The following is a 24,459-nucleotide window of genomic DNA, read 5'->3' on the forward strand; positions in this document are numbered from 1 at the left end:
CATCGACAAGATCTATCAAGAGCATATTCATATTTATAATTTAGTTTATGTTAACTGAATTTAAGTTGGCAGTAACAACGTTGAGAGTTATAGTGAATGGTAAAAGATTGATTTGTAAGACGCTTTATAAAAAGGCCCTCGACTACAGAGATTTATGCATCATGTTGTGCTATAGTCCTTTTAAGATGAACTTCCCCCAATATAATTCATACAGTAAATTCAATACAGGATTCAATTACTGCTATATGACAGCATGACAATGACCCCACATATATAACCATTAATGCTTATTTTATACAAAATAATATACTAAAGTTGAAAACAATAATTAGAAATAGCCTAATCAAAATCACTCAAAAGTTTTCTGGAGTGTTAGGTGAAAAATATCATTTAATAAAAACTTAAGAAGTTAATTTTGGGATATCAGTAAGATTCATTAAATGTTTTTTGTGCTACTTTATTTGCAGAAAACTTGACTACTAGTTTTATGGGTACTTATTCAGTTAATGTGAGTCAGTGGAGCTCAGGGGATTGAAGGTAATGGCTGTAGCATATGTCTCATTAAGTAATCACAGTTTTTCTATCATGAAGAAAATCAAATCTCCTCCATGCGTTATTTCTAATGGGTATGAATTAGCTTTCGGTCCCTGCTGTATGACTTTAAAAGCAAGGACATATGTCCTTTATCAGGTTCTCATACAAATGTTAACTATAACGTTATCCAAACATTATGCAAGGTACTTCTGAATGTTTTTAAAGGCTAATAATAATATTGTATTAATATGATGCATTCTGTCTCACCAGAATTCCATGTTTTTCTTTTTAAATTTGCTGTCAGTTTTACATCTGTTTCTACTCCTAGGCATCACTGAGGGTACCTACTGGCTAATAACCAAACTTATTCAATTTTTGTTTATTCAGAAAATACCTTAAAGCATCCAAGTATGCAGTGTTTACAGCAGCAAGCAATCAATTCATGAATAAGATTTAAATCTTCGCTTTTCTAAAAGCTTCCTTCCTAGCTTGGACGATAAGTTTGGTGCATTTAAAGGTGCATATCGTGGCTCATCTTTTCAGCAGATTGCTCGTTGTTGAGCCTTCCAATGCTGCCTTCCAATTCATTATAAAATTCAATAATGTTGAATGACAGCCTTGTTGTTTCTATGAATTGCATTTCATTTTCTTTCCTAGTTTAAGTCCAGGAGGTCACTTGTACTGTGTGTGTTTTGCCTTAGACTAATTTGTATGCTGTCAGCAGTGTCTCCTGTACTCACCCTGTATGTGCTCTCATGAGCCCTCTGGTCTGGGCCGCAGCCCTTGCTTGAACCCCAGATGATACAAGCACACGATAGAGATCTCTCAGCAGTTTTGTTCACGGGCCTTGGGGGAGGATAGAATTTCAATTATCTGTATCCTTCCCGTGTTTGATTTCATCACTGATAGATGGTAGATGTCCCTCCATTTCAGCAGATAAGGTGGTCTCGTAACAAGGGCATATCAGAGTCCCTTACACACTCCAGACCCTCTAGCTTTATGATGCACCTATAAACTGAATGGATCAGTACATACTTCCCTGTGTGTACATCATGCTGAGAGATCACACCTCCTAGAATAATACCGGCAGTGACAGCTTTCAAGGACTCACTGTCTTTTACTTAGCTGGCTAAGCAAACCTTTGTGTCATTTCAGCTGAACTTATCTGCAGATGAGATTTCTGTTTGTGTCCTTTTCTCCTTTATTTATTTGTGATCTTTCTTTTCTTCTGTGTTTTATTTAATTGCCTGGTTTTCGGGTCATAAGTACCTGTTCCCATGGGACCTGCTTTCTACTTACAGGTACTACATATATAAATGTGCAGGAAAATCCTATAGTAAATGGATATATTCTAAATACACAACAGTTAGTTCTGGTCTTTATATAGCGTATATTATCAGCAGCTGCAATTTTCATTGTTACACCAATACAACAGCGTTTGTTTTTATGAGTCATTTGAATCGTTCATTCAAATAATCCTTTAAAACATGCCGATTTATTTAGGATCCAACCAATAAGAGTGAGTCATGCAGCTGTTCCCTCAATAAGTTATTTCAACAAAACCGATTCATTCAGAAAAAAAACAAGCATCTCTATCTTGCTCGGAGACTCACAATGGTATTCTGATGTAGTTTTGCTCATTATTCTTTTCAATGGTGAACCAAAAATAGACTGAATAACTGTCTGGATTGTGTGTTTTCACGGTGTGGTGCTGGTAATAAAAGCACAGAGATGAGAAATCACAATAAATAGTCTTTTAATAATCTACAGAAAGGTAATCCAACAAGTGGGGTAACACACACACACACACACACACACACACACACACACACACACACACACACACTAGGTGTAGATTGACAAGATTGGACAAAATGCAACAAAGCGGTCTTGGGTAGTGACATGTCTAAAATATGAGTTGAAATAAAATATTAATGCTTCTGAATCTTGCTTATTGAACTGATATAAAGCACAAAGCAATAAAGTTGCACACATATATATATATATATATATATATATATATATGCATTGAAATATTGTAAATATTATTATTATTTTTACTAGCCCTACATTTATTTAGGACAAACCTTCCATGCAGAGATAAGGATATGCACATCAGTATTGAGGTTGCACATCTGCATTGTTGTTAGCTTGCGTGTTATATCATATGTTGACAGTTTTAGCTTGACTATTGTTTGTGTTGCACAGTCACACCTTGTAAAGGCTGCTGACCTTGTGAAAAATGGCACAAAGGGACTGCAGTGTTACACTGTCACTCACAGCTAGGCCTTTTATCTGTGTACAAGCCTTTAGTGGATGCGTATTTGAAATCTAAAACCCATGCTGCTTTGATACACAATATGAGGAAATATTCTGTATGTGCATAACGTAAATGCGCGGATTGTATCACGCACAAAGGGTTATGAATGAATGAGATGGAAATATACTGAACTGCTGGTCTCAAATGAGATGCATCACCTAGAGACTTTTATTAATGCAATGTCTGGTGTTCACGCATTAAAATGAGGGTCTGTTTATAGCGTCTATCTTGGAGAAATAATGCCTGTCCCACATAAAAGGCTTTACGAAGCAGTTAAATGTCTGCATTTCTGTAGGGCTTGCAAAAGGAGATACCAAAAGATTTTTCCAATTATTACAGGAGGCAAGTACAAGAAAGATGGGTGAATGAGGAACAAACTCAATCAAACCTTGTGTTTTAGAGTGTTTAGCACAATCAAACCCAACGAGAATGACCCAACAGGGCTCCTCTATGGTCTGAGAGCCCCACTGGGTTGGCCTGCTGGCCACATGATTTTATTCTTGTTCAGACAGAAAGGAAAATCAGAGCAGCTTTGTGTGATGGATGAAGTTACCATGCCTGTATCGAGTTGCCAGGCTCACAAATTCAGTTTCATTCTCCACTGATTTCCAATTGAGGTCTTTTACGGAGCGACACTGCCAGCATGTATTTTGTGCGCGTGTGTGTGCAAGAAACCTCTGCCGCAATTCCACATGTTGAAAGGCAGGTGAGCAAAAGGACAGCTTCTGGTCAGTGTGAAATATAAAACGAGGAGACGTCGAGACAGAAAAGACAGATAAAAAAAAGACAGCTATATAAAATGTCTGATTGTAATTTAACAAGATCATATATCAATAAAACAAATTGCTTTATCCATTTCCATTAGAAGTTCATGAGGATTCATAGCAACAACATATTTAAAAACCATAACCATAAATTAAATTTACAGAGCAGTAAAAAAAAATGAGGGAAGAAAAACATAAAAATCCATCATTAAAAATATTCTCTTTTGGCCTTTTCTGTGATGGACTTTGATATGAAAAACAAGATGTAAAAACGAATTTGCATTAATAAGCTCAAATACATTTTTCTGGAAATTTAAATTCAAGTGATGCTTTGTTTTCTAACAAAAAATAAAAAAAGTTGCACATATGAAACTAACGTAACATCGTAACTAAAGTAACGTCAGTGTGGGTTGTGATTTTATGAGTGATTTCATTTAAAACAGGTCAGTGAGGATGAAAGAGATTAATGGATCCACATTATATTAGCTATTTTGGTTTCTGTGTATGTCAAATTACTGACAAATGACTTAGAGAACAGTTATGTAAGCAAATCTGCAGTTTTTCGCAATTCATGAAACCAGGCATTTGCTGTTAAACAAAACCAATAGTTTGCAGACATGTCCCCGTTGTTCCAAAACCCCACCCTCAAAAATGAATTAAAGAAAAAGCAAGACAGCAGTAGCAAATCTCAGTGTTCTCAAAAACAACAGTAGGAAAATAACATTTCTGCATGACAGACTAACAGCTGACAATGAAGGTAAATATGGCATTTAACGAGAATGTTTTAGCTATCATGCTGTCAGATTCCTACTTCTCAAATATGGGTGGCATAAACACCCAAAATGATTGACAGGCAGAAAGCACATCATAGTCTTCAAATTGGCTCAGCAATGAATTTTGACCTATTTGGCCAATGCAGAGACAGAAATGTATGAAAATTGTCCATTAAAAGTCTATTAATAATCAGTTAAAAGGCACCATATATGCAAGTGGACCAAGTGATGTTACAAAAAGTCAGCTGGTTGGTTAAGCAGATTTCAGTACTTAAGGAAAAATATATTTGCTTTCTTTAAAAACCATTTAAGGAAATCTCTGTAATTCTAATGCTCAATAATAAAGAGGAGAGACATAAGGGTCTATAGTGAAGGGAACAGGTTGAGGGCACGGCAATGACAAGGACATTAATAGAAAGAGAGTGGAGGTCAGACAGGAGATTAGGAGAGCCTGAGAGACGCCAGCGGTTATGGCAGCTGGATGGAGCAGGAGTTAGTTAGGAGAGGATCCGTGGAGATAAGAGGATGTTGATTGAAAGGCCAGAGCTGGATCTCCTCAGAAGAGATTTGGAGATTCTGAAATTACCTTATTAATATAACAGGGTGAGAGGGATGAAATTTATCGGTTCATTAAGCACATTGAGAGAAAAGGACAGGTGAGGAGAGGAAGAGAGTGTGAGAGACTGGCAGATTCATTTTGTCAGAAGTAATAAACATCCAGCTCGAAGGTCCTTAAACCTCCTTTATATAGCAGGTCATTCACATTTGAGTATGAATTATTAAATAGTGGAATAAATGGTGGTTATTTTTAGTGCTGCTTTAATTAACTTATGACCCAGCTCTGGAGTAAATTTAGCCTAGCGTTTCTAAAGATTTATAAATGATAATGATGTATCAATACATAAATATAAATACAATGTTCATGATTTGATATAGTCTGAATATAAATATAACATAGAAATAAATATAATATGATAGAAGGACTACTGTTAGAGGTCATTTCAGTGTAATGTAAATTTGGACAGAAAATGTTTTGCATACATATTCATTAATCATTGCTCATTTTGAAAGCCGTGTTTGAACTTTTGGAACAGCATATTTGAATTTATAAAGAGCCAGAGCAGTGTGTTTGAAAATGTTTGCTTTTGCTGAAAAAGTGTTGTTTTTTGTTCATATTTTTAGGGGCATTGCAGTATGTGTGGAAGTCTGGAAGTATTTGTACATGTTTGTACATGTGTGATTTTTTTCATGGCTATTTAAATAAGTGTTGCTCAGAGAGAAGTCTGAGAAAGATGGCAAGATGAGGGACATCTGCTCGAGCAATGGGAGCACTTTTCTCTAAATATTAAGACTGAACAAGACACCCAAGGATACCATAAAGAGATGAGAAGAGATAAAAGGTGGCCTTTGTTTTGGTCTACTTAAGATGATACCTAATCACAGATGTGCAGTCACACTTATATTTAAGGAACTAAGGATAACTTAGTCCCTAATAAAGCTCCTAATGAGTCTTCTAATATTCATGGAAATAAAGTGTCCTGCCCATGATCAATTAGAGGCAAAACTTATGTTTAATTTATGTTGCTATTCAGAACTAATTGGCTTCTCATATTTGTGCACTTTGAAGATAGACGGCTCAATTAGGGGTGAGAAAAATAATAACAAGCCTCTAGTTTTTACAGTGCAGAAGCAAAGCAAAACTACCTTTGATTCGGCTTTCAAAGGAATATGGTGCATTTTTGTGGTTTTAATGCACAACCAAAGCTGATTTTTACATGTAAATGATATTACATGTTAATATGCAAACATTTGAATATATTGAATTTGTATGATTTTAATATGCTTTAGTGTGCAGCTAAAGCTTTTTTTTTTTTTGATCCAGAGCTGAATAACAGAACATTACAAAATAAAAAAAGATGACTAACAGTTATGTTCACCGTGTTGTATAGTGTTTAAAGAAATTGTTTCATTTTAAATTGTAAATTTTTTGATTATCTGGTAATGTGCTAAACTTTCATTTATCACATTTCAAATACAGTTAATTATGATATTTTCTCAAAATGTTTTTTTTTAAATTAAAATGTTATTATTACTTTTTAAGGCTGTTTGTAGATTTTGGACACAACTGACACAAGGGAGAGTTAATTAGCCAAGTGGGGAGCAGTTATTGGCTGTCAGGCGCCGATAATCACAAAACAGCCAGTTAATCGGTCTGGCCAAATTATGTAGGTCTATCACTAGCCTTAAGCCAGAACAGTAGTTTAGATAAGTCTGCAGGTTTTTTCGCCTAGAGGCATGGAGAGTAGGATGAAAGGAAGTAGTATTAGCCGGAGTGGAGGAGGAGGATGGTGTCACAGTCTAGTGTGATGAACAGCAGTAGCTACTAGTTGTTGTGGCACTACAGCCGTGTCTCTCTAGGAGTGCTGCCTGCACGGGCCCTTATTCTAAAGCATGTGACAGAATTTTCTCATGCCATCACCGCCACTCACACCCACTCTCCCCTTGTAAACCAGAACACACACACACACACTCTTTCTCTCCCTTCCTCCCTCCCATCCAGCTTTTTCCATATCCTATAATCCATTAAGCAGCACTAGCACTCCTTCCTTTCACTCCCTGTCTCTCCCTCTTCCTCTATTTCCTGGCAGGCCGATATGACCTTCTGTTTTTCTCAAGGTCTCTATTTCGACAGCGAACATGTGAAGAGAGTATCCATTACATTTTAGCATGAAAGCTCCCTCTAACCCCTTTTATCCTATTATTTTCAAGGGGGAAATAGATGCAGTCTTGGCCCATTTTGTGGCCTAGATGTTATAAGACATAGCCAAGGGAGAAAAATACCTTTTTTCATTTAGTAGTTGATCTTGTGTCTTTTTCAGTTTGATTTGTACATCGGGTGTAACATCTAGCCATGAATTTCTTGTACGTTTGGGTGTGTGATGAAACGTACAGTGAAACAATATGAACATACTGAAATAAGAAACGGCTATATTTATGTATACGCAACTTTACAAAAGTTTCTACCATTTCTTCAAAAAAGGTAAATTTGTTGTTTGTACGTCTCTGAAATAGTTCATATAAGCTACATTTGTTTAATATCTTAACACACTAATTAATTTAATCATCTACAAACATAAAACAATGTGTTTACAGTAATACATTTATTTGCATTTTTAATTATTGAGATATTTTAGATTTTACTGTATAACCCAATCTAATAGTTTTTCATATTAAACACGTGCACACACACACACACACACACATACAATATATATACAGACACACACACTATATATACAGTATATACACACACATGTATCTCGCTGTTGTCATAGTCTGTCTGCACTGACTGCATCTTTTCTGTCAGAGTAGCATTAATTCTTCACGGGAGGAAGCCATCTTACAGACTCTGTGTGTCACATGGCACAAGTTCTTATTTTTAGCTGGATTAGTGGAGTTTCAGGCAAGTGCTTTCACCCACACACACGTTAGCTTTCTCTGAGACAGACACACACACACACCCATTAACTCTAATACTGGGCACGCTGTAGCTTTTTTCTGTCACACACACCGTCTCATACTTAGATAACCTCTCCTCTCACATAGAAGCACCAAAACCTTCTAAAGGCACTCTCTCTGTCTTTCCATCACATAAGACTTTTAGCTTTCCCCATCATTTCCCCCACTTTACTCCCTTACTCATTCTGAACATGTCTTTTTTTGCCTAGCGCTCTTCTGTCAAAGGAAAGGCTGGCTGTGGGCTTTGTCTTTTGGAAGTGTGATTAAAATGCTACATTTTCACAATCCGCTGAAGAGCTATACTCTGCCGATATATTTCACCGCACTTTTAATCCTACATCACACAGTCTTATTGTGCTGTCAATATGCCGATAGAGTTTTAGAGAGACAATGTTCACACGGAAAGAGAGACATACACACATACTAGATGAGGTCCAGGGTTTGAATTGAGCGTATTTAAAAAGGAATTGCGTGTGTTGTGAAGTTCTGTGTAAGCAAATGCAAAGTATTCCTTTTGCATTTCATCTAACACTACCGCTCTGAGACAAGCTGCTGTTGCTTAAGGCTTTATGTTTCTGCTAAAATTCTGTACATGCTTAGGGTTGTTACAAAGGAATATTTTATTACAGTGCTTGCGAGGCAGCAAAAGAGCTGTTGTATTGAATGTCGGTGTGATTGTTACTAAGAGTCATTTTTGCTTTTGCACAAGAGTTCTATAAACAACAGACTGCCCTGTTGTTGTTTTATATATTGTTTGTCAAACATAAATTACAACAATACTATTTCATTAGAGAGAACAAGATTAAGTAGGGAAACACAAAGAAAAAATGGAAAAAAAAAATGTGCAAAATAGGCCTAATAGGGGGGACTTTTTTAAAATGATTATAATGTTGAATTAAAATTTTAAAAGTACTTTACAATGCAAGGTATCTTTGTGAAGGCAATGTTTACCTATTATTCAAATTAAGTTTGCGAATTAATCTAGAAAATTGTTAGTGTGTTTAGTGTGCAAATACAGGGTTATGAGAAGAAGAAACAATTGAATGCAAAACATTACATGCAAAGATTACATTAAAAAAAATCTACATTAAAATATTTTTCAGCTTTTCCGAGTTAGATGTGATCTTTGCTGAAAAGTAGGCTAAATACAATTGATTCTTTTTTCTCTATGTTTAATCACAATTTATACAATTCATTCAATAGCAGAAGCAAATGAATTATCCTTGAATTATCCGTGATAATCATGTCATAAACAAACAAATTGTGTATCAGCTGTGAGCTGTGAGCATTTTTTCAGTGACTGATGTATCCATGTTACAAACCGGATTCCAAAAAAGTTGGGACACTATACAAATCGTGAATAAAAACTGAATGCAATGATGTGTAGGTGCCAACTTCTAATATTTTATTCAGAATAGAACATAAATCACGAAACAAAAGTTTAAACTGAGAAAATGTACCATTTTAAGGGAAAAATATATTGATTCAGAATTTCATGGTGTCAACAAATCCCAAAAAAGTTGGGACAAGTAGCAATAAGAGGCTGGAAAAAGTAAATTTAAGCATAACAAGGAGCTGGAAGACCAATTAACACTAATTAGGTCAATTGGCAACATGATTGGGTATAAAAAGAGCTTCTCAGAGTGGCAGTGTCTCTCAGAAGCCAAGATGGGTAGAGGATCACCAATTCCCACAATGTTGCGCAGAAAGATAGTGGAGCAATATCAGAAAGGTGTTACCCAGCGAAAAATTGCAAAGACTTTGCATCTATCATCATCAACTGTGCATAACATCATCCAAAGATTCAGAGAATCTGGAACAATCTCTGTGAGAAAGGGTCAAGGCCGTAAAACCATACTGGATGCCCGTGATCTCCGGGCCCTTAAACGACACTGCACCACAAACAGGAATGCTACTGTAAAGGAAATCACAGAATGGGCTCAGGAATACTTCCAGAAACCATTGTCAGTGAACACAATCCACCGTGCCATCCGCCGTTGCCAGCTGAAACTCTACAGTGCAAAGAAGAAGCCATTTCTAAGCAAGATCCACAAGCTCAGGCGTTTACACTGGGCCAGGATCATTTAAAATGGAGTGTGGCGAAATGGAAGACTGTTCTGTGGTCAGACGAGTCACGATTCGAAGTTCTTTTTGGAAATCTGGGACGCCATGTCATCCGGACCAAAGAGGACAAGGACAACCCAAGTTGTTATCAATGCTCGGTTCAGAAGCCTGCATCTCTGATGGTATGGGGTTGCATGAGTGCGTGTGGCATGGGCAGCTTGCATGTCTGGAAAGGCACCATCAATGCAGAAAAATATATTCAGGTTCTAGAACAACATATGCTCCCATCCAGACGTCATCTTTTTCAGGGAAGACCCTGCATTTTTCAACAAGATAATGCCAGACCACATTCTGCATCAATCACAGCATCATGGCTGCGTAGGAGAAGGATCCGGGTACTGAAATGGCCAGTCTGCAGTCCAGATCTTTCACCTATAGAGAACATTTGGCGCATCATAAAGAGGAAGGTGTGACAAAGAAGGCCCAAGACGATTGAACAGTTAGAGGCCTGTATTAGACAAGAATGGGAGAGCATTCCTATTTCTAAACTTGAGAAACTGGTCTCCTCTGTCCCCAGACGTCTGTTGAGTGTTGTAAAAAGAAGGGGAGATGCCACACAGTGGTGAAAATGTCCTTGTCCCAACTTTTTGGGGATTTGTTGACACCATGAAATTCTGAATCAACATATTTTTCCCTTAAAATGGTACATTTTCTCAGTTTAAACTTTTGTTCCGTGAGTTATGTTCTATTCTGAATAAAATATTAGAAGTTGGCACCTACACATCATTGCATTCAGTTTTTATTCACGATTTGTATAGTGTCCCAACTTTTTTGGAATCCGGTTTGTACATGGATACATCAGTAGGTGGCAACAAGTGACTTGTTGTGTCCCAAATTGCATGCTTACGCACAATTCTATGCCATTTTGTAGTATGGTTAGTGCTGTTACGTACTGTCAGCATGCACTAAAAAAGTTACACATAGATCCATAGTGGACAAAAAGGCCATGTCAAAAAATGGTCATAAAAAATTGAAGCTTGGGAGAGTTAAGTTTGGTCTCATTTTAAAGAAGACCCATGGCAGATTTTATTTTTGAAGTAAATAATTAAAAATGAAACAGGTTATGATATATGATTTAAGAACAATATTTTAAAATATATATTTTATGAAACATGTTGAACTCTAAATTAGCTAGAAAATTAAAGCCATAAATAAAAAAAGTTGTATTCCAAATTTGAGAATGATATCTCAAAAAATGAGCTTTCTGTAAAAATTTGTTTGGGCGCAGTACCAAATTTTCCCCATTAGATGCTAGCAAAAATCAGCTGTTGCACACAGTGGTTGTTTTTTCTCTCTCAAATATTACAAGAACACACACTTTTTTTTATTTATGACACACATACAAACCACACATTCATACCAACATTGTGAAGCCTTGCTAACAGAATGACAGCCTGATAAGAAATATTGCATAATTTTTTATGTAAATGGCCTTAGGATACAATCCTAATTTTAATGGGTTTCAATGAGGACATTTTTGTCCAAATGGTGCTGAGTGGTTCACTGTTTTGTATGTAGTGCAAAATAGATTTATTAAAGGAAAATAGGGTGAAATATTAACCTTCCAATAAAAATACACACACACACACACCAAAATGTATGCAGTTAGCATTAACACAGGCAACTAAAATGGACAAAAATGTCCAAAAGGATGCACAAGGGTTAATTACATCAGGCTGTCAGACTATGATTATCTTAATGAATGATTCATTTCTTTAATCAATTTGTTCAAAATGCCAATTTATTAAGGGTTAACACAAACGAAAGTCATTACAAATGAGCCATTGACTCATTCACTCAACTGATTTGTTCAAAAACACTGATCCAGTCAGGAACAAAACACCTCTGCGAGTTGCTCAGAGATGCCTGATTGTGACTGGGCTGTGTATGGAAATATGTTCCTCAAAATAACTGAAAATATGATGTCTTAAATGTAAGTTATTCAAAATGTTGTTTATAACACTGCTATAAAGGCATTGTGACGCTTGTAGATGAGCTTTTTTTTACAATATCAGTTGTTTGTGGTTTGCCTTTTCTTCATCGTTCTATTTAATTGTTCTTTTTTATTCAGCATACCACAATTATCTTAAGTACGGTTGATGAAGTGAAGTTTAGTAATGCTAAATCCAAATGGAGCACTTTAAATAGCATCTTTGTAATGCTGGTTTGCATAGTTATTAAATTTGAATATATTGTGCTTGCGGAGACTGCACAGTAGAGGGCCGGTCTCTCTGCCTTGTGGCTCAGATACACCAAAACTAACCAGCTGCTATCTTCAGCACTGGCTTTGCGGGTTCATAGCCCCTCTGTGCTCTGAGCATCATGCTAAACATAGAAAATGCCATGAAGGGATGCAGGGAGGGGAGAGGAGAAAGAGTTGCAGGCTGCAGGACAATGCAGAACACTCTGTTCCCCTTTGGCAGATCAGTTCCAGGGAGTCCAGTGAAGCTGGGGAATGATTCGTTAGGGCAGTTTTGTGATGCTAATGTTCCTAAGTCAAATCAGTTTTGACGATTGAGCCCTGTATTCAGAGGGTTCATATTATTTGATAGCATTTGTGCATGTATTTGCAACTGCAGTGCTGCTGGTATTGTTTTCTTTCATTTATTAGAAGATTTTGTGCGTGTGGATGGTTTGTGTGCGCTTGTTTGCTTATTGTTCTGATTATTAATTGCATCCGCTGTACAGCAAGCATTAAAATGGTTTGCTAGAACGTGCATGACTTCTGTTGTATTTGATATATTGATATTCTCATTGGGTAATCAGTACAGATGAGTTTTGATGAAAAACACTTATCATTTATTATCATATTAAGCAATGATGCCTAAAAATGTATTTAAATATCATAGTAAAGACATTGTTACAAAGAATTCAAATAAATTATGTTCTTTTGAACTTATTATTTATCAAAGGGCCCTGAAAAAAAATGCATCAGAGCTTCCACAAAAATATTAAGATCATTTTCAACACTGATAATAATAAGAAATGTTTTTGTAGCACTGGAATTACCTTTTAAAATATATTAAAATAGATAACAGTTTTTGTTTGATTAAATACATCTGTGGCACTTAAAAGACTTCTATAATAAAAAAAAAAAACGTTACCAATTAATCTTTCATCTTTTTTCTTTAATTTAGCGTTCAGAGGCTTCAATCAAAAAGCCTTATAAAAATACATTAATATAATTGAAAAACTTTGTCTAAGTTAAACTCTGAAAGCCAGTGGGAAGATCCATTTAAGTTGTACATAATGTACTTACAAATGATTATGATGAGAGTGCTATATTGAATTTGGCTTTGTGTGTTCCATTTAAATTCAGCCTCTTGTTCCATTTCATTTAGTTGTCTGGGTCTAAATTTGGCAAACACCTCTATTTTCTCTCCCCCATTCAGTTATGTAACTTGCTTTTTCCCCCCTATCTGCCCCTTTCTTTGATGCAAAGCTTGCACGTAGGAAATCGAAACCCCAAATCCAAAGGTAACTTCAAATGAAATTTAGTTAAATCTGACTTTCTTTTCTTTTATGAAAATAATTATGATGTTAATGATTGAATGCAAACGTGAAACTTCCCTCTGTGAAGTAACATTATAATCACTCATCCATATATCCTATCTCTCTCTCTCTCTCTTTCTCTCTCATGCATCATCTCTGGCCCACAGCAAAAGCTGCTGCACTCATGCAATTATCATAATTACTAACGACTCTGCAGTCTGCTGCTGAGTGTGCACACGCACACACACAGAAAGAGTGCTTCATTTTCTTCCGCCGCTTTTCTTCATTCACACAAAAGAAAATGTACACTTTTTGTTTTTTCACACGAATGAAATGTAAATTACGCTATAAATAAGATACAGCCGCTGAAATGATCATGTAACAGAACGAGAACGGATTCTTTAGGTGAGGTTGAAGTAAAAAGCACTACGATAGTATTTCCAAAGAGACAGTGCCTCGAGTCTGATTAGCTGAAGCTGAAAAAGACAATAAGTCAACAATGTTCAAGCCCAGATGAACCATCTTTTATTTCTGTCTTGTTAGGTGATCCTACCGAATTGGTCACTGGAGAAATTAATTTTTTCCATTCCGTCTTGACATATTTCCTATTGAAACATGATATTACACGGGACTAGATATATCGGTTCTTGCTAGTAGGTTACAGAGGAGCATAAAGCATTGTATTTATCAGTTGGTTGCGGAGGAGGAACAGTCTTATTCTAATTAGACTTTATTAAAGAGCACCGGGTTTGCTGTGCTTGTTTGTAGGGAAGCATTTGCTTATTTAAAATGAACCTGCATTCTTCCCTGGTGGTGACGTACTGTATGGAGGTTGAAATATGTGTTTGACTGCTCCAGAGTGTGTACAAATGAATCAGGCCGTTACAGGGCAATCATGATAAGAGGGATCCAGAGGGAATCAATGGGAAATCTTGGATGGGGGTGGAGGTACCATTAAAATGCTGACGGATATTGGTCACGCCTTCATCTAGGGGCTCAGTGGAGAGAAATATAGGGGTGCTTCAGACATCCTAATGCAATTATTTAAAAACAAAGTTCTTTCTTGTGTTACACCTGTGAAATACAAAAATGCATAAAGCCTTTGGTATACCTCCTGTTGATTGTTTATATAAAAAGAGCATTAAGACTGTTGCATTGCAAATCCTCTTGCCCTCCTCATGACTATTTGTGGCCGAAAGACTTAATGTTCTTTTTAAATCTAGAAAAAAATTAAACACACCATTAGATGCTGTGTTAATTCATTTTACAAATTTACTTTCTTTTGTTGAAATTGTACCCTCTTTACATATTTGTCCATTCCCCCTACACCGACAGCTTGTATATATCGTCATTTTACAATCTGCTTAAAAAAATAGCGAAAAAGAAAAAAAAACTATAAAAATATTAGTATCTGTCCTGCACACGCTTGTCTGGTGCGTTAAACTTTTAGCAAGGTGGGTGTCAATGTTTTTATCATTCATCAGCTGGAAAGATATCGATATCTTTTCTCTGTGCCTTTATCAGCTGTTTTGTGGATTACAACATTATCTTTAGAACTATATTTTTATCACCATTTTTATAGTTATCATCCTTTGTGTAAATGAGCCTTTACTAATATTTTTATATTTATATTTTCATTTATATTTCATTCTCTATATTGTCTTACTTTTAAAGTAGTATATGCATCAACAGAAACGTATTAATTTCATTTATTTTCCATTTATTTATAATGGAATAGTATTTCAGATTTTTTTTTTTACTTTCTAAATTTAAACTTTCCATCTTATATTTAGATTTCAGTTACAGAAAACAATTAGCAATAGGTGCTACAAAACTGAGAGGTTTTTAGTCTATGTCTGTTAGACCACAGTCACGCTAATGTACATCAAAACACTGACAAAATAAACTTCTAACAGACCTGATGCATTTAAAATGTATACTCTTTCTCTTTATAGAGAGTGTGCCCTCCCTTTGATGTGTACCGTATTTTCAGCTTTCTCTTCTAGTATGAAACATATCAACACAGGAAAGAATATGGGGCCTTTAAACACCTGCATTTGAATGTCTTCATTATATATACATGGATGTTATATTCACATCATATGGAGCGTGCAGGCGCGCACACACACACACACACACACTCATTTACTCCAGAGCTGTCAAGTTAAAGTGTTAACATACATCACCTCCTGTGTGCCTGTACGCTGCCTTCATAAAAACTATTCTGGAAATAACAAAGAGAAAAGCATACTCTGAAATATTGAGGGCTGCAAGCTGTTCTTCAGGGTTATAGTATTCTCTGTACAGACAGTTCAGAAGGCAGATAAAGTCAACTGTTCTATGTGTGTGTGAAGGAGAGAGGACAGTAGCAGAGCGATGAACACACAGATGGTGCTGTGATGCCTCACAGGCACATGCTACTTTGTACTTTTCCACCTTCCTCCTACACACTTGCACACAGAAAACCCTGTTTCCTTTAGATTTTGTCACACTGGTGGTTTCAAGACGAACGGCAACATAACATCTTGTTATACTTTTTAGTTTTTTTTGGCTATGCTTAGCAAGCCACCATATGCATGACAGAGCAGTAGAGCACATTTAAAGGTTTTGAATGTTTCAGTTTGATGATAAAAAACAGTGACTTACAATAAAAAGATATTTAGTCATGCTTTTGATCACAGGCATAGAAATAATGCATACATACTTTACAATATGGATAAAGTATGTCAGAGGCAACGTAAAGTCAGCTGGTCATTTTTGCTAAATGTATTTTGACAAGATGATTAGAAGAGGAGGGGGTTTATGTTTTGTGATAATCACTGGTGCACTGTAAACTCTTCTGCTTATTGCACTGGTACTTATCAAATGAATAAATAAAAACCCATGAAATATTGATTTGAGTTTTTTATTGCATGAAAAGAAGGAGGAGGAATATGCAAGACATTAAACTAGCACTGCTATGTTGGAAATTATGAGAATGTGCTACTTTATAGAGTTCAAAGGTCATTAGAAAAATGTTTTGACCACAGAATGCCATGATGGACCAATCAGGATCACGTATTCCAGAGAACCATGTGGTATTTACTGTGGTATTACAATAAACCTGTGTGAACCTGTTCTGAGGACAGGGATAAATAATTCGATACAGTTATGAAATTCTACTAAAATCTTAAAACTTTGACTCTTACAAGGGTCATATATATATATATATATATATATATATATATATATATATATATATATATATATATATATATATATAAATACCATTATTTTGTGTATTTGATGTAATACAATGTGTTTACTAGGTTTAAGGTTCAAAAGCACATTATTTTGCACATACCGTACATTGTTGTTTCTCTCTGCCCTGCCTTTCTGAAATGCCTCAATCTTTCTGAAAAGCACAATGTGCTCTGATTGGCCAGCTATCCAGTGCATTGTGACTGGCCAAATACCTCAAGTGTGTGATGGAAATGTTGTGCCTATTAACATATTTGAAACACACAGCATCTCCACGACATGGCAGCAGTGGCAACAATACTTCAGCAAGAATAAAAGCTATGCCGCTTTCTTTGCGTATACAATATTTGGCCATCGTATGACCCCTTTAAAATGAGGAAAAATTACATAAATATTTTTTGTATATGTAAAATGGAGTGTGTACAAATGAAAAGAAAACACAAGCCAAGCTACATTAAATACTGGTTCAGTTGGGATGGTTTGTGCTGACCACAATGTGTTTTGTGCTTTGAGTTATTGCTTTTGTTGGTAATTGCTCTGGAATCACATTGATATGTTTATGCACACTTCTCGTATTCAGCAGTCTAATACAATATTTGGCCCAGTGTTTGCTCCATGTGTTAGGCTGATAAATCACACACTGCTGTTTATGCTTTTACAGAATTGACAATTTTCCCATTCAACCTGTCATGTCATAATTTTACGTATTGTTTTGCAGTTCTTAGTAGTGTTAAAGGGATAGTTAGGGAAAATTAAATTCTGTCACTATTTACTCACCCGTTATATTGTTTCGAACACATTTGCTTTTATGTTTACAGTGGAAAATGAAAGTAACAATGAATAAAAATCTTAACACAGCTCTTTTTTAATGTAAGCAATAATATGTCATAATAGAATATGCTGTAATATAATATGATATAATGTATTTTAATAATAGGTTCATAATGAATTTTCGAGGTTCTCTGAATATTAAAAATATTATTTTAAAATATATAAAGTTATATGTTAATAAATTTAACAACGTAAATGAAAAAAACACATGACAGAATTAATTTTTTTTAATCCTTTTTTTTATATGAAAAATAATTCATCGTGTTGGGGTGCAACATTATGTCCACTATAAAATCTAGACTCTTATGCAAAACCAGTTGATGACCGCTGCCATAAAGCACAGTGGCACTGTAACTGTCAGTGCTTCGCTCTTTTATTTTATGTGAAGAAGAGGAGGATACTGTTTGGTCTGCTCTATTTCTCCTTCACAACGTTTCTCCCGTTCTGTTGCTTACTCGTTCGTCACTCTGTCATCTTGTGCCCTGATGACATTCAGGGAGAGTGATGAATCACATTAGGAGAGAGAGAGAAAGAGAGAGAAAGAGAGAGAAAGAGAAAGAGAGAGTGAGAAGGAAGTAGAAGAGTTTGTAGGCTTGCGGTGGAAAAAGATGTATTATTCACGAAAAATCAACATATATAAAAAATATGAAGGATTTAGGTACACAGTTTCACAGCAAAAAGAAATTTAAAATTAGAGCGTGCAAGTGAGAGTATGAGTGTGAGAGAGATGTAGCTAGATATATCTGGCTGTGAGAATAGAGAGAATGTGTGTTATTGAGTTAGAAGGTGGGTGTTTCTGTTTTTTTAGCTTAAAGCAGAAAGCGTATTTTTTAGTGTAGACTTGAGAAGAGACTATGTTCTTGTGGGAGTGTTTCGGGAAAAACAAGGATGTATTAAATGTCTCCTGCTAAAAAAAGAAACCCACTTTGCTTTGTCATTTGTTTCTGAAAAATCTCTAACCCTTTTGCGGTAACATCATTTACTTTAGTCCTGAACCGTAATAGAATTGGATCCATATCTGAGTGTTCAAAATCTGATAACAGATTCAACTGAGACCATTTTAGATTAAGTCACTGATTAAAAAGCTAACAATTTTTTATATCGGATTATTTATAATAACTACAAACAAATGCTCTCGTCTCATGGAATATTCTTGGGTTTTTGCAATCACCAATTATCTGAATTTTGACATTGTTTTATTTTTTCATTTCTCCTTGTAGATCACCAAGCAGCAGCTGCAGACCACAAAGGACCGCTTCGAGTCTTTTCTCAAAGGAGACACACAGATTGTGGCAGATGAAGCCTTCATCAATGCAGTTCAGAGCTATTTTGAGGTGATGTATCATTGCAACAGTAGAACGAATGGCAGAAAGGGACTCTTGTATTGCTCAAGTAATCGCTTTATGTCATTACTGGTTGCCCAGCCTTTTTTTTTATTTTTTCACTTTTGCCTTAAAACTGGTGCCTTAGATTTATCAGCCTATAAATTAGACCAAAGATAAAAGAATGTAGTGGTCAGTAAGGAATGTTGTTAAAAAAATGTATTTTATGCTTATTGTTAAGTTACTGATATTATAAGGATTTATGCAATTCCATTCAAAATAGAACGGGCAGTATTTTTTTTAAATAAATTAATGCTTTTATTTAACTAGGATAAATTAAATTGATAAAAGGTAATAGTAAATACATCTAAAAATAATGTTCTTTTGAACTTCTTATTCATTAAAGAAACCTGAAAAATGTTATTGGTTCAAATAACATTGCTGAGCAGCAATGATATGATATCACCACAGCATTATATTAGAATGATTTCTCAAGGATCATGTGACACTAACGAGTAATGCCTGCTGAAAATTTAACCTTACCTTTTTTATTAACCATATTAAACATTAAAATTTAACTAAAGTTTAACTAATAACATTTTGTAACATTAAACATTAACATTACAAAAACAAAAACATTACATAAAAGTTTCTAGTTTTCCGATTGGCTAAAAAAGTGCAGGCCACTCCTTTTGTTTACTGAACATTCTATTGCAAAGACAGATGTGATTTCCTAGAAACACACATAAAAACACAAACACATTGCTATCCGACAGTTAGTTGTTTATGCTTTCTCTCTAAACATATCTCATTTCACCTTTAAACTAACAGTAAAAGTTTTAGATAAAGGGTATTTAAGTAGAATAAAGCAGCTAAGAATAACCTAGGTGCTTTATTATTAACCTTTTTCCTTTTAATTCACCTCTTTGTCCTTTAAAGAATAGTGCACTGAATTAATTAAAATGGGTTTGGTGTCTCTGTCCGTGCAAGGTTGTGACATGTTAACCTCTCCTTCAGGCGATTAACTCGAGCTAATGATGGCAAACAAAAACGACCCGTTGATTATTATACCATGTGTCTTGAAATGTTACGTAGCCAGCTGTAGTTACCGCACTGCAGAATAGACATACATTTCGGTGATGACACGACTTTGTAAGTAAATTACCATAGAGATGAGTGTCTAAATAGCCCTTCGGGGACGACTCGCCTTTGCTAAAACAAGTGTTTACACATGCTTTGTGAAGAGATTGCTATTCTAATGGATTCAAATATTGTGGTAAGGTCACCACATTATTTCCTGTTGCTGTGGTTTGGGCCTCTGTGCATGCTAATTTACTTGCGCAATATGGCTGAAAGTGGTTATTAAAATACTTTAGGCTGCCGCATATGAAATCATTAATTCATGTGTGTTGTGTTTAATTGCCAAAGATGTAAATAATGATTTCTTATAGCACGTAACAATTACAAGATAGTATGAGTGCTATCTGAGAAGTGTGTAGACATATGCTAGAATTAATTGCTAAGCATATGAAAATGTATGTCTTCTGCCTACAAGTTGCAGATATAACAGGCAATTAGTTATGAAATGAGCAAATAGTCAACTTCATAAAAACAACTTCTAACAGAATTGACCGCTATTCTTTGTCAGGAAATGACCTTTAACCCTAAAAAGTAAACCACACGAAAGTAAACCTAATAAAGTAAACCCACACGTGAAAATCAATATGGAAAATTCATATTAACACAGAACATAGTGCTCTATTTTTTTACACAGTACTTCTCTGAAACATGCTAATTTTTTCCCCTCAGGTTTCCATAATGATCCCACTAGAAAGGCTGTTGCAGGGCTTGTTTATGCGGAACTGTAAATTTCCAAATCAGTTTGTCATAGCAGGCCACAGAAAAAGAAGCTTGTAGTAAACTGCAGTCTGGATTGGGACCAGACAGCAATTTAAAGCTCTATTTGTCTTCTTGAACGGAGAACGATAGAAGGGCTTTTAAAAGGAACGAAGAAAAGCAGCTGCCAAGCACTCCAATTGTTGAGAAAAAACATAAATCATGTTTTACTCGCACCTCTATAAAACCAGATTTGAAACATTGCGAATAGGAAAAGAGGAGGCAGTTGGAACTCAATAGTCATTTTGGTTGGACTAAAGAATAAAATCACGAATGTTCTCTCCCGTTATTCCAGTTTGAATTAGAAAATATCTTCTGAATAATTCAGAATGAGAACCCAGAGGACTGCAACGTTTTTTAGCCCACACTGATCCCATCATTTCAAAGCTGTGAAATTTTACAGTTACCATTGCTTTCCATGGCTTTAATGGCGTTGGTTATATTACTGCAGTATATCACTGTAGATGATGTTGTATCTATCACGGCATAGAATATTAAAGGAGCACTGAGGCATAATTTCCTCTAGCAGATTGGAGTGATTGAAAACAGAGCGAATGTTTTCAAGTTACCCAAGTGAAACTTCTTGAAGGGCATAACTGTTTTCCTGGTTTTATCTGCACATCACCTTTAAATGCCCAATCAAATGACTTGGTGAGTGTCTGTCCGATAGAAACAGGAAAACCTGTGTAATTTTTTTTTTAATATAGTTTTCTAAGAATAATTTTGGTCTCACTTTATATTAGTTTGCCTACTATGTAGTTATATCAAAATAAGTACAATGTAGTTGTAGTGTTCATATTGACTTGCAAAACACTTTTTGCTGCTATTGAGATATGTAAACAGTGTAATTGCAAATGATGTAAATGCATGCAGTAAGTATAATTTAAAAACATATATGCGCAATAAATGTATTGTACATTGTCATTATCTAGGTAGTATATATCATATGTTCTTGAGTAAAAGCCACAAAACTCTCATTATAAATATGCATTGCATTATTTTTGCCTTCTCCTTGTCTATGTGAACTGCAGGTTTTTCTGAAGAGCGATCGTGTTGCTAAGATGGTCCAAACAGGAGGTTTATCCGCTCTGGACTGTCGCGAGGTGTTCAAGCGCATATCGAGAAACGTGTCCGAGCTTGCCAGAGATCGACGGCCTGAGCAAGGAGACTGTCCTGAGCTCCTGGATGGCTAAGTTTGACACAATCTACCGTGGAGACGAGGACCCACGCAAGGCACAGCAGCGCATGACAGCCAGCGCCGCTCCGAGCTCATCCTGAGCAAAGACCAGCTCTACGAGATGTTCCAGCAGATCCTGGGGATCAAGAAGTTTGAGCACCAGCTGTTGTACCAGGCTTGCCAGGTAGGTGGGAAATTTCCATGCGAAAGGAACTGTTTGACTCAGTAGATATACATTATTTTGGTTATATAAAACATTTTGGGTAGACTGAGATTTGTTTGTACAAACTATTCATGTTTTAGCATTCCTCTGCTGTTGTTTAATTGTTGGTTCAGAATGATGTCTTGGCTGTTGCAATGCATATCAAGACCCTTGCGTTCTGTTCCAAGTGGTTGCACTTAATCTACTTTGAATGCAAATACATACATCAAGTTAACATCCCCCTAGTGTTCGCAATGTAATGTTACGGTAAGATCCCCATTGTAACGAGATCTAAGTAAGGCAAAAATCCCTCATGGATACTTCAAACAACATAATATTTTTAGATCTAAGATAATTTGTTCTTCTCAAGTGAAGGACGTGCTTTGGTTTTATTGTCCTTGAGTTTATAATAAATGAAATCCCCTGCCTTACAGAGACTTCCAGTGCTGGCACAGTTATGATGTTTGTCTAGGAGTACAGAAATTACTGTCATTTGAGGATGAAGAGAGTGCATGTGTACTTGTATTCAAAATGGCCTGTTCTGAAGTTTTCACTGCATTCTTCAGGCATTCGGGAAGTTATTAGGAATGTGTCTCTTCACAGTTTGCGAGAAATGTTTTTAACGCTGAATAAAATACACACCTTAGACAGCAACTTTAAAAGGTATTAAGCCAAAAGGTACATCTGTATGAAAAGCACTGGGCTTAAAAAATTGCAGACGGTTATAGTTTTCATATTTTAGCTCTTTTTCCTCAGCTATACTGAGAGAGAGATCTCATCTGAAACTCCGCTATTAAATCTCAGTCTTTCAAATGTGCTTTGAAGATGGCTAACCCACTTTTCCTTTTCCACTTTTCCTGCTAGCTCAGACTTCAGGGTGTGGAATTAGCATACTGTCTCCCAATGTTTGTCACTCAGAAAGCCAAAGAACACAGCTAAAGTGACAGAAAATCTGTGTTAGTCAATTTTGTTCTTAATGGATCTTATATTGCTCAGATGGGATGTTACAGAGCATTTACTTGGAGACTAAGTTTATTCTCTCATTCTAATTAAACATCCCCAGTTTGTAAATATGGCCAAATAGGCATCCGCTGAAAGCACTTAAGGGATCTGTAACACGCTGAAAAAATGCCTTCAGGGAAACGCGTGACGGCAAGAAATCGTTAATATATCAACTGGTAAGCATGTCTTTTCGATGGATGGACAAACAGCAAGCAAGGGAGCGGAACAAGTAGGAGGGAAGTTCAGCATAAAAATCTCCTCAGTCCTGGCAGCGTTCATGTCAGTGTAGTCAAAACATCACAGTGCTGGCAGGGGCAAAATTGCTGCATCTGCCGACAAATAAGCCCACAACTAGCATTTTTCACCATTTCTGTGTGACAAGTATACCTGCAAGCACTGTTTCCGTGACAAACAAACAATGTTTTGCCTCTGATTTTCTGCCAGTTTCATAGGCACTTTTTATATCGTCGAATGCAGATGGTACATGCACTTACAGAAATAGTTGAAAGTTCTGTCAGCGTTTACTCAGACTCGTATGCTTTCAATCCTGCGTGATTTTCTTTTTCTGAGGAATGAAAAGTAAAAGAACGAAAAATAATGCTGGCATTTTGATGAGTATTTTTGGGACAAATACATATTCTTCAAACGTTTGAGGTCAGATTTATTTATTTATTTTGGGGAGAAAGAAATCAGTGCTTTATTCAGGTTGATGCATTAAGTTGCCTGATCATAAGCACTTCTACATCATTACAAAAACAATCAGTTTCAAATTAATACTGTTCTTTTGAAACATTCTGTTCATCAAAGAATCCTCAAAATGTATGATTTTCACAAAAATATTTAGCGTATCTATTACAGGAATAAATTACATTTAATTCTATATATTAAAATAGGAAACAGATATATAATATTTCACAATAAAGACTTTTTATTTAAATAAATACTGCTTTGGCAAAAATAAGAGTGTTTCATTAAAAACATTAAAAACTGACCTCAAACTTTTGATTTCCAAATTCATTGTTAGGCTTAATGGATACAAAAGAAAGGGTCATAAAACTATAGTTTCAAGATTTTGGCTTATAAGAGATTATTTTAGAGAAGCCTCCAAGGCATATGCTTTCTGGAGTAGATGGAGAACTCATGACACAGCTAAAAGAGCTATTTTAAACCCATTTTGAATAGATCACAGCCGCACATTTGAAATGACTCAGAGGCTAGGATGTCATATCATCCTGTTGGCAAGATCAACGCTTTTTATGATCA

General features: G+C 35.8%; 1 pseudogene; it reads left to right on the forward strand.

Moving 5' to 3' along the window:
• Positions 1-24,459, forward strand: part of LOC122346367 — a 45,914-nt pseudogene that overhangs the window by 2,552 nt on the left and 18,903 nt on the right.

The sequence above is a fragment of the Puntigrus tetrazona genome, chromosome 6 (genome assembly GCF_018831695.1).
Source record: "Puntigrus tetrazona isolate hp1 chromosome 6, ASM1883169v1, whole genome shotgun sequence".
Classification (NCBI taxonomy): Eukaryota; Metazoa; Chordata; class Actinopteri; order Cypriniformes; family Cyprinidae; genus Puntigrus; species Puntigrus tetrazona.